Source organism: Erpetoichthys calabaricus, chromosome 17, assembly GCF_900747795.2.
Source record: "Erpetoichthys calabaricus chromosome 17, fErpCal1.3, whole genome shotgun sequence".
NCBI lineage: Eukaryota > Metazoa > Chordata > Cladistia > Polypteriformes > Polypteridae > Erpetoichthys > Erpetoichthys calabaricus.
Genome location: NC_041410.2, coordinates 59,929,643 through 59,947,942, shown reverse-complemented (window position 1 = coordinate 59,947,942; position 18,300 = coordinate 59,929,643). Strand labels below are relative to the sequence as shown.

The window sequence follows — 18,300 nt, the reverse complement described above, 5'->3', positions numbered from 1 at the left end:
CATTCCTAAATTTTTAATCGAATATACTGTATATTGGTAAGTCCCTAGCTCCCTGTTTGCTACTGGTGCTTGCTTTAGTCTTAGGTTTACCTCCCGCCATATTGTATTTTAGGTTAAAGAAATGAGTCTTTTTACCTTCAAGTTGTCAATGGTTATCACATCCTAATACTTTGTATGACTTCTCACCAGAAACCTACATTTAAGTATATGGAATCTCAGCCTTGAATTTCTTGGTGAGCATAGCTATCTGTTCACATTCACTACAACCAGCAGGGCAACACACATTATGTACGGACTGGGTCCTTAGGAAAGAAACCTCGCTAACACGGTGTTCGGGGACGGAATATAAAGTGTGCTTTAGAAAAAGACTATTTTACAGTTTTACTTGTGTAATAAATAGCCCAGATCATTAAAATATATATATTTATAAAATTCCAACTGAAAGATTAAAAGCAGCCCCTAGTCCTATAAGTAATATGTAGGTTGATAAAGTGTATATTCATTTTCTTAACAAATGATCACTTGCTGGTAACTTTTAAGATAAATGAGAGTGAATTTTTTCCCCAAGCTCCCACCATAAAAACAGACTTAATTATTCTATTCAATTTCCTTAAACACCTGCTATTTTAGTATTTCTTGAGCCTCACTCAGCTTGTTCCTTGGTATGAAAAATTTCACAGAGTAGTTTGTTTTACCCAGAACAAACTATGAAGCAGCCAGATCTTTCAAATGGTAATCAGTAATGCATTTTCCAGCAGAAGCACATTACTTCTTAAGTTTCCTCAGTCAGTATTCCTTCAGCATTCTTGACTGTGGGGATAATGATGTCATCTTGACCATTCATGTCAGCTTCACACCGAGTCTTGTTACAAAAAGATTTTTCATAACACTGCCTCTTTCCAGCTGATAGTTGCTTAGCTGCAGATGATAATTTGCACTTCTCAGAGGCAATCAAAATTAGGCATTTGCTCCTTTTCATATATAAAGCAGAAAGTCCATGACTGTCTCAACAACTGGTGGAGAGTAATCTATAGTTACTAAAAATGCCAGCTGTATGAACCACAAAGAAAGAGGAGAAATAGTGATGTCCATTGCTATGGAAACATGGGTGATACCACAAAGAAAAAATTAAGAGCACTCTTGCTGAATCCTTACCTCTCCCAGTTAGAATGTCATAGATTAGAATTATCATAATTCGTAAGAAATAAAACATTTATGTACTATTTAAACTATTACCCAGCTTTGCCAGGGAGATTTTCTAAGTCAATGAACCTCATTTATAGTATTGCTGGTTAATTGGATATATCCGAAATACTATCTAAATAAGTACTTTTCCGTATACAATATTGGTATTTTTATTTTACCAGGGACTATAGTATTAATTCACTTGAGCTATATACTGTTGTACATGCTGCATACAGTTCTTGGTGGTGTTGGTGTGAAAAAGATTGCAGCACAACTCTTAAGGACGTCACCAATAGCAGTATGTTTCAATAAAGTTGATTCATTCAAAGCAAAACATTGCTAAAAAATCTCAACCCTGCGTTGTCCCGAAAATGATACTGTGGGTTTGAATAATGTCTAAAAAAAAGTTGCTAATTACTTCGTATCACTCAAAAGCACGGTCCTGTTCTTATCACATTCTGAAAAACAGCATAGCATCAGCTAAAGAAAAAAATCTCTCTTCATTCTGTTTATTTTGTTATATATTATATTTTGTTTATACAATATTTTTCCTCCTTGTTTTTTTAACTTTAAAAAGTGCCTAAAGCTGATCGTTGATTGATTTTGCCAACTTAATGACGATACGCAGGTCAACAATAGTGTTTGCTTCCTCAAAAACGCAAAGATATGCACTGATAAAAAATGGAGTGTAATTAGTTTATCACAGATTTACTGTCACTTATGGTGAAAACAGTAAAATGAAGTGCACGTGTCACGCCGCTACTGTCCAGCTGCCGAATCTCGCTTCGTAGATGGTCAAATAAAACAATAGACAATGATAATTAAAACAGTCGAGTTTCCTTTTGACTACGTTGCGTTTCGCATTTAAGTTTGCAATGGCAAAACATACTAAACAGCTATTTGGGTTTCAGGGCGCTTTTTAAAAATAAAATAAAGGAGGATTACTCTGGGTTGCATATAGAGTTAAGATCAAAATAAACGGGGACAAAGTGTCTTTTGAAATCATGTCTAAACACAATCCAAGATGAGACAAACATACGTACTCTAAAATAAACGTCTTAAACCAGTAAGACACTTAAATACAATTAAACTATTATCCCAAAGTGGCTGAGAAAAAGTGCAGCACTTTCTACCTTTGATAACATGCTGCGTCTGTCAAAGCTCTTATTTATCCAATGTGAGCTGCGTTGCCAAATGACAACTGAAAACTAGCCTGTTTAAAATCCATTACTCCAGTTCACAAGAGCAGCACTGGGCGCAAGGAAAATGTACACGATGCCAGAGTCATCATATTAGCTAAAACTTTTTCAACCTGACATCAGATGCAGATGGCGGCAGAATTTGAAAAATGTGCAAGTGTTGATAAATTTGACAGTATTCTCAGCATTCTGTATAGAACCAATGAATCTGAAAAAAAAAGCATCCAAACTGAATTACATTTTCAATAAACTGACTTCCCCTTATACCGATTATTTCTGTCAAAAAATATGTAGCAAGATGCATTTGATTTATATATCTAATGTAGCACAGAAGGTTGTCCAGTTCCTGTCTTGAGGGAATTCTGTTTGAAGACAGCATATTCTTATTGACTTCTTATGAAACATCTAAACGTATTTTGGCCTTGTGATCTCTGCAGTCTACTAGGTTCTATTTTGTTAGGTTGCAGCTATTTATGATCTTGTACTAAAAAGGTAAAATGGAAATATAAATAAAATACAGTAGTTCTGGACCATTCAGAAAACTTAAATTATGAAAATGAAGAATGAGCAACACTTGGAATATATAGTTTTTTCTGTAATTAAATACTTTTCCACCAAATAAAGAAAGTTATAAGAATCTACATAATAAATACAATTAAATGAAATTGTACAAGAATAACAATACGGAATAACACACACAACCACCAATTGTTCTTGGGGTATGCTGCTATTACTCACTAACTTGAACTTACTTTAAACAATTGGTTATTTAATAATGAGGTTGATAAAGTGTGAAAACTTTACTTTTAATCGATAGGAAATTAGTATGTAATGCATGTGCACAATCAACGTATTTAAATTCTTTTAAGTTAACATATTGTAATATGGTTTAATAAAACTTTATGCTTACATGTATTAGGTAAAATATGTCTGAGTAACTCAAATAAATTATGTTTGCCTAATCCCTTCCACTATTCTTACATTAACCCATTTGGATAGTGTTAGGATAACCACAATGAACTGAGTTTGAATTATTTAATTCATTAACATGAAATTTGTACACTTCATTGAATTAAGTTTCTTTCAAAAATATTTTTGGGTACAGCACTGTGGTCTTCACTCAGAATAACAATATTAAATACAACATTACCTAAGAAAGAAAATATGGTCTGACCAAGCCTGCACTTAATTTTACTTGTCCATTCTTGATGCACTGCGGTGGGCTGGTGCCCTGTCCAGGATTTGTTTCCTGCCTTGCGCCCTGTGTTGGCTGGGATTGGCTCCAGCAGACCCCCGTGACCCTGTAGTTAGGATATAGCGGGTTGGATAATGGATGGATGGATGGATGGATTCTTGATGCAGTTGACTTAATTTAACAGGTAGCCGTTCTAATTGCATGTAATATGACTACAATCAGAAAGTCTTGCTTAATGAAACTTTTTCAAACGTCAGCCTATACACAAAAGCCGTTAAAATAGCCTTATAATAATACAAACTAAATGTTCATTATAGTCATTTTATATGTCATAAGTGAGATTGACAATGCATGTTTTGCATGGCCGATAACTTTACTAAGATCAGGAGATAGAAAAGTGTTGGACGGTCCACCGAGGAACCTGTAGTAAAGCAAATAGGTATTATAAACGATATTCCCTTTTTTGTCTAATCCATTTGTATATTTCTTTGTGCAGCTTCATAATAGAAGAATGGACTACTCCAGACAACCTACCTTGCTGCAATATATATATATATATATATATATATATATATATATATATATATATATATCCACAATGACATCTAATTTTTATATTAGTTGCTCACTGAGAGTCAGAACGCATCAAGCATTAGGAATTAACCAAATGACCCATAATTTGTCATATTTACTAACTGGCTAATTTAGAACTTTAGCTTAATGAATATGTTCTCATACGAGAAAACCTGCAAAATGGTACTCATATTTGTATACTTCCAGAGTAATTTCATATTACTTTTGCTGTTTCATCCTGTAAGTGACGTCAGCCTAGCGCATGCCTTCAATATAGATGCTTGATAGCCGCTAAAAAGCCGAAATCATGTCTAACATTTAAAACCATCCGGTGACAGCTTACTTTTGCATCCAAAGAAAAAAGCAGAACTACTGCATCACAGGGGAAAAAGCTTTATTTGTAAATAATGAACAACAAAGGATTTGAGACTATTTACCAGAGACTAGTTACCAGAGCTTATGTTATTTGTAAAATTCTCCAGATCAGTTCGACTGCAAAGGCTTGCAACTCGGCTTAGATGAAAAACTCGAGTTTAATTTTGAAGAAGCACATCAAGCAAACTCAAGTTGCAGAGGAACCAAAGGATTGCGAAAGAGCCGAAGACAAGTCCTTAATTCAATTCAATTCAGTTTATTTTTGTAATGCCTTTTACATTTACTGAGTGCAGGTACAGGCAGCTGTAAAGTACTGTACGTTAACGGGTTCTACAGACGAGTGTGAAGATAACTATTTAAGCAAACCGAGGAGAGACTTTGAGAGTAGCACCGAAGAATGTAATAACGAAGCTAAAATGATTACATGTTACAGCACATTACGTAATTGTTTAAGGTGATACGTTTGTATATGTGAATGGCTCGTAAAGATTGTAGGTATATCTGAGGTAAAAAAAAAATTAATCATCTGTACATTCTGCAATGAAAATCTTAATTTGCATATCTCCCACAGAATAATGGCAGTGATAAAACCAATAACAGACACAGCTAACGGATACGTTTAATTTAAGGATCTTGGAAATTAGAAAGCCGTCTTTATTTTTAAATAAAGGCAGATCATCAGATGGATGCTAAATTTGCACAGCCATCGTCTTCATACGTGGAGGCTGATGCAGAATAATTACCAACGTCGCATCTTCTGTCGCAGCGCACGTTTATATTCTGTTTATGACAAATTCACAGCATTCTTTTAAATTAAGCTCGCATTTACAAATCTATTCAGATGCTGTGTTACTTGTATTTTTTCTTAATAACAGACGTATGCAAGTTCTGGTCAGATTGTGGCTTTTAAAGCTGAGAGGCGGATCGGGTTGGCTTCATAGGTTTTATAGAGTCATGGTTGCGAAAACCACATTTAATTTGCTGGCCGCAGTGACATTTCAGCATTCAGCTTTAATATCCGTAGCATCCTATGATTTTTTTTTCTAAATTTTGTGATAATTAACAACCCTGCGTTAAATACATGTTGCCCCTGATGACTGTTTTCCAATAACAAAACGCCGTTGTATCTTTAAGTGTCATCCATGTTATCTCACACCCTGTCATGCAAAGCAACTTGCAGACAACGCGAGGACAGAAAGCTGTTTCCTTTCCGTGCTGTGGCGACGGTTCTTTGAGCGTAGCAGGATACATCTACAGCGGTTACTCGCGCGACCTGGCCTTTCAGCTGTGAGTATGTGTACAGTTTATCTGCAAAGTGAAACGCACACTGGCTGAATTCACGTTTCGACGAGCTGAGGTTATTTGGCTGAAATTCTGTTTAGCGATCACTGTGTGCCCTTCGGAATTTAAACTACTGGTAGCAGCAAGGTATAGTACTAGCTCGAGCTACTAGGCATGTGCAAGACTAGCGTCGCCGACTGATACAACGGTTAGTCGTTGTTTATTTTCTTGTTGTATTCTTGAGATCCACTGCAATCCAAATATTTTAATACCCTATCAGAAAGTCTTGTCTGTTAAATTATTATTTAACATCACGATAAGTGGTCCCGCTCAATCGGTTAATTTTAATTACACCCGTTATATTCTAAAAGAGTAAACCCTTTCACGACTGGAATTATGATGATGATGCGTTTTCTGTGACTGTCAATTTGGAGCTGGGCGTGTTTAACTTGAACAAATCTGCCCGAGTGAGCTGTTACGCTTACAATTTACACCCGTTATTAAATTAATTGTAAGCACACTCTTTCACTATATCAGAAGCTCTTATTTAACTGAGAACTGTGTTTATAAAATAAGTAACTTTTATAAATATTATTGAAATGTGATAAACACACATACTGATAATTGGCTGGATATTCGAGTGTTCATCAAATTAACTATTTTACAAACGACCTTATTCTGAAAAAAATCCTCTATTTTCTGTCAATATAGAATAGTTGTCAGTTTCATTGTTAATTTGTTTTCAGTCACTACTAGGAATCTAATTCTGCCAAACAATCTTAAAAGGATTTATCTCCACTTTTTCACTTTGTTTTCAATAACTTGCTGATTCTTTTTATCAAGAGTTGACTTGCTGATTCTTTTTGTCAAGAGTTGCTCTACAATTAATCCTAATTTCCAACTCCTTCCACTGTGAGAATTTCCAAACGTGGGCTGCACTGGATTCATTCTCAAATCATTTACAATTCAGTTTCCACCACATATTGAATCCGTCCATAGAATTAAAATGTGAATGATTTCTGTCTGAAAACAGTCTGCAAAAAAAAAAAAACAGTACAGAGCTTCCTTGGATGAAGAGCAAGCACAATCTCAACGGCTTTTCACAATTTGGTAGAGTTTGAAAAAAACAGTTGCATGTAAGTTTTCTATTTTGCCGTTTGACTGATGTACCTTGACAAATAACTGAAACAGAATCTAAATGTTGAACCACAGATGCACCTTGATGTACCAGTAAGATTAAGTCGTTAATTTTGCTTGGCCAAGGACTGGTATCATTTAAGTTAACATACGGAATGTTTAGTTGGTCATTCATTTCATTGCTTGAAGATAAAGAACTACTTGAGCTTTCTTCACAACTGAGGTATTTCAATAATGTCCCTTCATTCTTTTTTAATACCTCTTCCCTTGCCTTCTTTTTTCCAAAAGCAGCACCGCTCTCTTTTGTTCGCTTCATCTTGAGATTGAAGGGTTCATCTCTTTCAATCAGAATAAGTTGATGGAGAGAGTCTTCGGTAGGAGTACATCAGGAAACTGGTCAAGATTCACATTTGTGAAATAAAACTTTGCAACATATGTATTTGTAACAATTTTTAAACATTGAGAATAGTGTAATTTTGACATAGATAAATCATTTTAGCTTGAATGAAACAAAATTGTCAAAAAAGTCTAAAAAGTCTAGTAGTAAGGATTGTTAATAGGTTGCACCACTAAAAAAGTGCCTCCAAGGGTGGACCACTCCCTCTGCCCCCATGACCCTTAATTGGGTTAACCAGTTTTGAGATGTTTATAATATGATGTAAAAGCTGCCAACAAGCATTGCCATCTCTTAGCACTTAGACCCTTGTTGGATTCTAGGCTGGGATGCCATGTACATTTGTATTTTTTCCATATGTTTATGCAAGGTTCTTGATTAAAATTTCTCTGCAAAGTTTATAGCTCATTCAACACTAAATTTTCCTGCAGGTTTGTTCTGTAAGTTATTAATATCGTTTGTGGCTTTTTCTTGTCTTGCATTTATGCTGGCTTAAATAGTCTTGGATGCTTCGTCAACACATATTGGGGAAAAAAACATACTGAAGAAAACAGATTGATGTTTATTTGTTTCATGGGATAGTTTCTGACGCTTCAACACCTCATACCAAAAAAAGAATGTTAAAAAAAGTGAAATGATATTGATTTTCTTTCATTGAGTATTTGATAATAAGCACCTCTTTTTTCATTATGGAATTATTGTTTGATTTTTACATAAAATACTGTTTCCAGAAATACATAATTATGAAAATGGAATTATATTGCTCATTTAATTGGCTTGGGGCATTAAATCAAGTATATTACTGGCATTTACCATTAATACATTACCCACAGAAGCCATTTTAAGTGTGGCCTCTGTGCAAGAAATCTTCATAGTTTTCTTGCCTGTGTAAATATCTACAACAGGCAAGTGTGGAACCCATTAATAATGATGCCACTATAAACCGGTGACATTAGCACACCAGACAATGCTCAGGTTAATAAGAGAAAGTGTGTCATCCTCAGACTGTTTCTCTTTCTTACTGTTCTGTGCTCCCAACCTCTTATTTTGATGGCCTATAAAAGTAAATTGTGTTAGCTTACCCTTCACATTCCTTAGATTTTTCTAATGCCTGCTTCCCTATTTGTACTGCATTCTTTACGTTGTTCCTGTAAGATTAATCAATCTATCTTTAGTTTATATAACATCTTTCACAGAAAGCTTCATTACAAGGTGATTAACACAGCACACAAATTGTAAAATAATATACCATACATTTTTAAAAGATAAATGAAAATTTAAAAAATTAATTTGAGATAAAAATATGAATAGACAAAGGGATCCAAGCACTATGAGGCAGCAATACTACCTGTTGCTCCACTGTGCCCCATTAATATGTTGAATATATCTGGCCCCCATGACCCTGCTGATGATAGGACAGCACACAAATTGTAAAATAATATACCATACATTTTTAAAAGATAAATGAAAATTTAAAAAATTAATTTGAGATAAAAATATGAATAGACAAAGGGATCCAAGCACTATGAGGCAGCAATACTACCTGTTGCTCCACTGTGCCCCATTAATATGTTGAATATATCTGGCCCCCATGACCCTGCTGATGATAGGACTTGAAAATGGTATGGTGTATTCAGTTATCAACTACCCAGACACCACGTGCAAAAACAGAAAATTGTTTATCTTGTTATGACTAGAATCTGTACTGAATAGCTTTTTTTTGAAAGAGAATAATCTTTTTCTCATTGCCCTTCTTTGACACAAATTCCCAAAACAGCAGAAGTACACTCTCATCTGGAGTTTGAGGTACTGTATTATCAAATGTTAGTACAGTTTTATTTTCAAACAGAAGCAATTGTGGAACAATACATAATACTCTTACTTGTTTCTCTAGGTAGCATGAACATCATTTAAAATTCTGTTGATGTTATATGATTAACAAGTGCATAGTAAAACTGTTCATGCTTTTATTGTTAATAGACAAGTATGGATATTGGGGTTTCTGATCATTCTATGTTACTACTTGATCCTGTGCTCCACCTGCATCTGCAGGTATAACCTTTTACTGTATAATTGAAAGATATTAATACTACTACTTAAAAGCTTATTGTATTACTTATTTCCCTTTAAGTGTGGAGACAGTCGAGGCACAGTGGGACAGGTTTAAAAATGTTTTACATGTAATGCAAGACAGATACATACCTAAATTTGGAATTAATAGGAAATTTTTAAAAAACTCCACGGTGGATTAATAAAAATTAAAAAAAGAAGTTGCAAAGGAAAAAACTGCTTTATAAGGCATATAAGACTGCAGTAATGACTGCAAAGTGAATCGTAGAGCGTATGAGAACATGAGGGCAACCATTAAGAAGGATATCAGGGAAACTAAAAGACAGTTAGAGAGGAATATAGCAGATAAGGTGAAAGAAGATCCTAAGAGATTCTTTCAGTATTTTAGTAGTAAAAGAACAGTCAAGGAGGAGGTGAAATGCATCAGAAATAGTAAAGGGGAATTAAAAGATACAGACAATGAAATAGCAGATGCCCTAAGCTTACATTTTTCTGAGGTGTTCACAAGTGAGCAAGTGGATAACCTCCCAGAGGTAAATGCGACCTCTAAGGAGGTACTGAGGGATTTGGAAATTGTAGAGGGAGAAGTGCTGCTCAGATTAAATAAGTTGAAATCAAACAAATCACCAGGACCAGATAATATTTATCCTCGAGTTCTTAAGGAGGCTAGTGAGTACATATATTAACACTTGACACATATTTTTACGAAGTCATTGCACACTGTAGAGATTTCAAAGGACTGGAAAATGGCAAATATCATCCCATTATATAAAAAGGGTGACAGGGCAGATCCAAGCAACTGTAGGCCAGTAAGCTTAACACGCATCACAGAAAAATTAATGGAAGGAATTATTAAGGATAAGAAGGAGGTCATGTTTTACTAAAATGTTGGAATTCTATGAGGAGGCAGCAAAAGGATATGATCAAAGTGGAGCATGTGATATTATTTATCTTGACTTTCAGAAAGCATTTGATAAGGTGCCACATGAGAGGTTGGGCATCCAATTAAAAGAAGTGGGAGTTCAGGGTGATGTTTGTAGATGGGTGCAGAACTGGATTAGACACAGAAAGCAGAGGGTGATGGTGCGAGGAACCTTATCAGAATTGGCCAATGTTAAGAGTGTTGCTCCACAGGGGTCAGTGCTAGGGCCACTGCTATTTTTAATATATATAAATGATTCAGATAGGAATATAAGTAACAAGCTGGTTAAGTTTGCAGATGATACCAAGATAGGTGGATTAGCATATAATTTGTAATCCGTTATATGTGAATTTCCCATTGGGATTAATAAAGTATCTATCTATCTATCTATCTATCTATCTATCTATCTATCTATCTATCTATCTATCTATCTATCTATCTATCTATCTATCTATCTATCTATCTATCTATCTATCTATCTATCTATCTATCTATCTCATTACAGGAGGACTTGGATAGCACACAGGCTTGGGCAGATTTATGGCAGATGAAATTTAATGTCAGTAAATGTAAAGTATTACACATAGGAATTAAAAATGTTAGGTTTGAATACACAATGGGTGATCGGAAAATCGAGAGCACACCTTATGAGAGGGATTTAGGAGTCATAGAGGACTCTAAGCTATCGATTTCCCAACAGTGTTCAGAAGCCATTAAGAAGGCTAACAGAATGTTAGGTTATATAACACGATGTGTGGAGTAGAAGTCCAAGGAGGTTATGCTCAACCTTTATAATGCACTGGTGAGGCCTCATCTTGCGTACTGTGTGCAGTTTTGATCTCCAGGCTACAAAAAGGACATAGCAGCACTAGATGTCCAGAGAAGAGCAACTAGGCTGATTCCAGGGCTACAGGGGTTGAATTATGAGGAAAGATTAAAAGAGCTGAGCCTATACAGTTTAAGCAAAAGAAGATTAAGATGTGACATGATTGAAGTGTTTAAAATTATGAAGGGAATCAGCACAGTGGATCGAGACTGTTATTTTAAAATGAATTCATTGAGAACATGGGGACACAGTTGGAAACTTGTTAAGGGTAAATTTTGCACAAACATTAGGAAGTTTTTCTTTACACAAAGAACGATAGACACTTGGAATAAGCTACCAAGTAGTGTGGTAGACAGTAAGACGTTAGGGACTTTCAAAACTCAACTTGATGTTTTTTTTGGAAGAAATAAGTGGATAGGACTGGCTAGCTTTGTTGGGCTGAATGGCCTGTTCTCGTCTAGAGTGTTCTAATGTTCTAATAAACACACTTTTGCATACTCTTCCCCCTCCTCCATACAGGATCAGCTGCAGGCTTGCCACGTGATGTGCTTCTCGCGTGGAGCTTTGAATATTTAAGACAGAGCCATGGACATCCTAATGTCTGACTCTCCTGTCCTCTCTCCCCCAGACCCCCTCTGCTAGAGAACCACTGTACCCGCTTGAAGAGGAAGACTTTATGTTCTTTTAACCGGGAGTCGGGGGGGGCCGAGCCGTCACATTTGACAGCTGTTTCCTGTGGGGCCAGACTGCTTCTAAAAGGTACTTGTGTTTGTAACTGTCAGTTCAGCAATAAAGTTTTTACTCCACGGAAAACCTTCTCTGCTCTCCTGTGCAACTTTGTGACCCAAGCTTGACAATGTATACAATACAATACAATACAGTTTATTTTTGTATAGCCCAAAATCACACAGGAAGTGCAGCAATGGGCTTTAACAGGCCCTGCCTCTTGACAGCCCCCCAGCCTTGACTCTCTAAGAAGACAAGGAAAAACTCCCAAAAAAAACATTGTAGGGAAAAAAATGGAAGAAACCTTGGGAAAGGCAGTTCAAAGAGAGACCCCTTTCCAGGTAGGTTGGGCGTGCAGTGGGTGTCAAAAGAAGGGGGTCAATACAATACAATGCAGTTCACAGAACAGAACAATTCCTCAATATAGTAAGAAATAAAAAATATAAATTTTAGAAGTACAGAGCAGAATTTAACAGTAGATGATATATCCCATGATAAGATTTGGATTTGTGTAGAGTCCTGGAGACCTCATCCTTCAAGCTGCCTCCCCCATTTGGCCATTCCACGGCTGAAATAGTGCTGGGCCAGCCAATCCGATGAAAGGACCCCTCTTTCCCACGATTCCTGCGATCCTCTATCTGGGATGACTTTTCCTTAGGCAGGCAAAACAACTTGGCAGGTGGGCCATGGCACCAAGTGCCACATTTGAGTACCGAGAAGAAAAACAGAATAAGTGAGGGTTAGTATACAATTATAACTGTCAAGTTACTTATGTTTAAGTGCTAATGACTAACAACAGAGATGCAGTCTGTACAGTTAATCAGCAGCTCTAGTCAGGATATGCTAAACTGAAGTAGTGAGTCTTCAGCCGGGATTTAAAAGCTGAGACCGAAGGGGCATCTCTTATAGTAGCAGGCAGACCATTCCACAGTTTAGGGGCCCTGTAACTAAAAGCTCGACCTCCCACTGTTATTTTATTAATCCTTGGAATCATAAGCAGACCGGCATCTTGAGATCTTAATGTGCGCTCAGGTTTGTAAGTCATGATAAGTTCAGACAAGTAAGCCGGACCTCGACCATTTAATGCTTTATATGTTAAAAGAAGGATTTTGAAATCTGCCCTAAACTTAACCGGGAGCCAGTGTAAGGATTTAAGAACTGGAGTTATGTGTTCATATTTTCTTGTTCTTGTAATAATTCTCGCAGCCGCATTTTGGATTAACTGGAGGCTGTATAAAGAACAGTTTGAACATCCAGTGAACACCGCATTGCAGTAGTCAATCCTACTAGAGATAAATGCATGAATTAGTTTCTCAGAATCCTGTTTATTTAAAAAGCGCCTTAATTTCCTAACATTTTTAAGATGGAAGAACATGTTTTGGACAACTTTGTAATATGCGCTTTAAATGACATGCTAGAGTCAAAGATAACTTCTAGATTGCGGGCTGATTCAGTAAAATTGACTGGGATTCCCACTGAGTTAAATGATGACAAAATATTGTTGTGATCAGCATCATTCCCTCCAACAATTAACATCTCTGTTTTATCTGTATTTAAAGACAAGTAGTTCTTATTCATCCACTCCTTTAATTCACTAACACAACTAATTAAAGACAGCATTGGAGAAACTTCATCTGATTTAAATGAAAGGTATAACTGGGTGTCATCTGCATACGAGTGAAAATTAACATTATGTTTCCTAATGAGAGATCCCAGTGGAAGCATGTAAAGTGAAAACAGTAAAGGTCCCAGTACTGAGCCCTGCGGGACACCATATTGAACTTCTGTGTGTAATGATGGAGTACTGTCAGCACATTTCTGTACATATTGGAATCGATTTGATAAGTAAGAACTAAACCAAGCGAGCACGGTGCCTGTAAGCCCAACATCATTTTCTAGCCTGTGCAGTAAAATAGAATGGTCGATGGTGTCAAATGCTGCACTTAAGTCCAACAACATAATTACAGTGGAGTTTCCTTCATCAGAGGATATCAGAATGTCATTTACAACCCGTGTTAGTGCCGTTTCTGTACTATGACCAGTGCGAAAACCAGACTGGAATTTCTCAAATAAATTGTAATGCGTAAGGTGTGTCTGAAGCTGACTGGCGACTACTTTTTCTAGTATTTTAGAGAGAAACGGTAAATTTGAAATAGGCCTATAATTATTTAGTATATGTGGGTCAAGGTCTGACTTTTTAAGTAATGGTTTAATGACTGACACTTTTAGTGTATCAGGTACTGTGCCATGCAATAATGAACTATTGATAATGTTTAGGATAGGCGCTGCAAGAACATCCATTGCACTTTTTACTAGTTTTGTTGGCACTGGATCTAGGGAACAAGTAGTGGGCTTCATTTTAGAAATTAAACTTAATACTTCCTGCTCAGTTACAGGATTAAAATTACTAAGGTGCTGAGTGCAATGTGAGACAGGGTCTGCTAAACTAGTATTTGGTTTGTACTGTGATGCAGAGATCTGGGATCTTATATTTTTAATTTTCTCATTGAAGAAGTTCATAAAGTCTGTACTGCTAATGTCTGTTGGTATTTTGCACTGTTGATCTGAATTTCCATTTGTTAATTTAGCCACTGTTCTAAACAGTACCCGAGGATTTTTTATTATTGTTATCTATTAATGTAGAATAGTATTCTGACCGAGCTTTAAAGAGGGCTTTTTTATATTTATTAACACTCTCTGTCCATGCAATTTGAAAGACATGTAGCTTTGTTGTTCTCCATCTGCGCTCCAGTTTTCGACACTCTAATTTAAGAGCTCGAGTGTTTTCATTAAACCAGGGAGAGTTTCTAAGTGCTTTGACCACTTTTGTTTTAAGGGGAGCCACTGTGTCCAGAGCATCTCTCAAGGTCACATTATAATGTGATGTTAGCTGATCTAAATTGTTTTCCGTGTTTACATTTGATGTTAACTGATCTAAATGGTTTTCCACAATTACACTCGACTTACTCAAAGCATCTATAAATTTTGAAGCAGAATTACAATCTAGATGTCGCCCTGTCTTTGTTTTAATCTGGGAGTTTGCTGGCAGGGGCAGGACTAAATCAAATGTAATTAAGTAATGATCGGAAATAACTTCATTTAATGGAGTAATAATTAAATTTTGAATTTCAACTTTGTAAGTTATAATTAAATCTAATGTGTGGTTATGATTATGAGTTGGACCTCTGACATTCTGACAAAATCCTGCTGAATTTAACAAATAAGTAAAACATTTGCTAAAAGTGTCAGTTTCCACATCAATGTGTACATTAAAATCTCCCATCAGTACTACGTGATCATAATTTATAGCCAAATCAGATAGAAGGTTGCTAAATTCAGACATGAACAATGAATATGGCCCTGGTGGTCTATAGACTAGCACTATAATTGTGTTGGAATCTGTTTTAATATTTAAAATGAATGCCTCAAAGGATGTAAAGTTGCCTAAATTTTTAGAAGTGATTTGCGTTTTGTTACAATGAATTATTCCAAGGCCCCCTCCTCGACCTGAATCTCTAGACTTATGAAGGAACGAGTAGCCATCTGGTGACGCCTCAGCTAGGGGCACAGTGTCACATTTACTAAGCCAGGTTTCGGTGAGAAGACACAAATCCGATTTTGTACTTAATATAATATCATTTACCAAAACAGCTTTAGTGCCAAGAGAGCGAATGTTCAATAAGCAGCATTTAAAACTGTATGCTTCTTTCTGAATTGGTGATATACTTTTTGTTTTAATTTTTAGTAAATTTCTATTACAGATGCCCCTGGTGGAGGGTCTGGTTTTATCCCTTGGTCTAATTATACACCTTATTTTTTGGTTATCAATTTATTTAAGGTTTGTATCAAGACTAAATTTACTGGATGCCCCAAGACAAGGATTATGGGTAACAGCTTCAGGAAAGTAACAGGTGGGATAAACAATAGCCTGTGATTTAAGATCACATGACTGCTGCCTGGATGGTGCTCTAATCAGTCAACCAGGCAGTTTTGCTGCCATATTTTGGGAAAATACATAAGATCCCCTCCAGTTAGGATGAAGACCATCTCTTCTGAAAAATCCAGGCCTTTCCCAAAAATCATCCGAATTGTTCACAAACACTATGCTTTTGTTTGCACACCAGGTTTCTAGCCAGCAGTGAAGGGAATGCAATCTGCTATAAATCACATCCCCTCTATATAATCTTGGTAAGGGGCCAGATACAACTAAATTCCGACATTTTCTTTTAGCTTTGATGCAAAGTGAGATGAAGTTCCTCTTTAATACCTCAGATTGCTGTGAATAAATATCATTAGTGCCGACATGCAGCAATAAGGTAGATACTTCATCGTCGGCGACACGGTCCAATGCGGCCTCTATGCCAGAAATCTTGGCCCCTGCGAGGCACTTAACATGAACTGCTAGTTTAACATAGTTTGGAATTCTAACATTCCGCACTATGGAATCGCCAATTATGAGCACTTTCTTATCCTCAGTTTCCACAGGCGCGCTGCGGAGTGCTGAGAATCTGTTCTGGGTCCGAATTGGTGACCTGGGTGCCGGGGGACTACATTTTGGATTCTTAGACCCCCGTCTTACTGTTACCCACTCGCCCTGTGTCTGAATTGGTGCTGCTGACTTTGGCCGTGCACTGACTACAGTGGGGCCAGGAGAGACTGTAGCCGAATCAGAAGTAGCCGAATTGTCTAAACAAACCGAGTCGATCCAATTTTCGGTTTGCCTAATCGCTATCAGATTCCTAACGCGGTCCTCCAATTCGCGTATTTCCCGACCAACTCTAAATTAACTAAACACTTTTGGCAGGTTAAGCTGTCTACAATGTCGGCCGGAAAACCTGAACTGTACATGCTGCAGGACATACAACATATAAACGTGCCCTCAACGGGCAGAGAGCAGATAGAACTTACGTTTAGTATTGATGTCATCTTCTCCGTTTTCTGTAGTTTACTTAAGTGCTTTCTGCTTCAGAGACCGTCGGCTTCAAGTTTCTCACTGCCGGTTATTTATTCTGGTCAGCTGCCGGCTTTACTTCCGATGAACTTGCTCGGGTGTTTGCGAAGGGTTACGTGCCTGTGGGAGACGCCGCTGCTCTGTGCTTCTGCTCACTGCTACGCTCGTGCTTCCACCTGTGTGTGAGAGAGAGAGAAATGAGATCAGTATTCGGTTCGGTACTGTTCGGTATACAGTCTTCCATGAGTAAAAAATACCTTCATTAGGTCAGTCCCTGCAATTCCTAGTGACTTGGCTTTTGTTTATGAATCCCTGATTTTCCTGTTGACTTGGTTTTTGTTTATGGTCTTTGCAAAACACTATTTTATAGGAAAGTATATTATTTTGAACTGAAATGTGCAGTTAGTGGTAAAAACGTGAAATATGACTATACAGTATATTATTATCATTATTATAGATTTATGTTTTTCATTTGTTTATGTGTAAAATATTTCTTTTCATGTCTGCAGAGAGAGTGTTGACCTTGTCGAGAGGTTTACTTACCTCGGCAGTAACATTCATGTCTCTGGTGACTCTTCCTATGAAGTCAGTAGACAGATTAGGACAGCATTGGGGGGTCATGCAGTCGCCAGAAAGGGGTGTGTGGCGCTCTCGATATCTATGCAAAAGTACAAAAGTCCAAATTTTTAGAGTCTTGGTGCTTCCTGTTTTGGTATATGGTTGCAAGACATGGACACTATGCAGTGACCTGAGATGAAGACTGGACTCCTTTGGTACTGTGTCTCTTCGGAGAATCCTTGGGTACCATTGATTTGACTTTGTGTCGAATGAGGCACATTACCTTCATTGTGAGGGATTGTCACTTATTTGCTGCAATTCCCAGAGGGTGATCCGGTTCGCAGGATCCTCATTTTTGAGGACCCAAGTGGCTGGACCAGGCCAAGGGGATGCACACGTAACACCTGGCTACAGCACATAGAGGGTCATCTCTGGAGAGTGGGACTGGTCCATGTGTCTGCCTGGGAGGAATCGCCAACTAGGATCCCAAGCTGTTTCATCATGTGATGGGTGCAGCAATGCACTGTACCAGTTGATAGATAGATAGATAGATAGATAGATAGATAGATAGATAGATAGATAGATAGATAGATAGATAGATAGATAGATAGATAGATAGATAGATACTTTATTAATCCCAGGGGGAAATTCACATACTCCAGCAGCAAAAAATTTTAAATTAAAGAGTAATAAAAAATGCAGGTAAAAAACAGACAATAACTTGAATAATGTTCAACGTTTACCCCCTCTGGTGGAATTGAAGAGTTGCATAGTTTGGGGGAGGAACGATCTCCTCAATCTGTCAGTGGAGCAGGACAGTGACAGCAGTCTGTCGCTGAAACTGCTCCTCTGTCTGGAGATGACACTGTTTAATGGATGTAGTGGATTCTCCATAATTGATAGGAGCC

At 37.1% G+C, this 18,300-nt stretch overlaps 1 protein-coding gene across 8 annotated transcripts in view; it reads left to right on the top strand.

The window, feature by feature from the left end:
* Positions 1–5,463: 5,463 nt before the first annotated feature.
* tp53bp1 (tumor protein p53 binding protein, 1) overlaps positions 5,464–18,300 on the top strand; it is a 476,929-nt gene continuing 464,092 nt past the window's right edge. For 5 of the 8 annotated variants that reach the window (XM_051920206.1, XM_051920208.1, XM_051920207.1 and 2 more), the window contains exons 1-2: positions 5,874–6,016; positions 11,786–11,916. The gene's annotated coding sequence lies outside the window, so the exon portion shown is untranslated. Of the gene's footprint in view, positions 5,815–5,873; positions 6,017–11,785; positions 11,917–18,300 lie in introns of those variants that run through there. The other 3 variants (XM_051920211.1, XM_051920209.1, XM_051920203.1) reach the window with 2 other exon arrangements.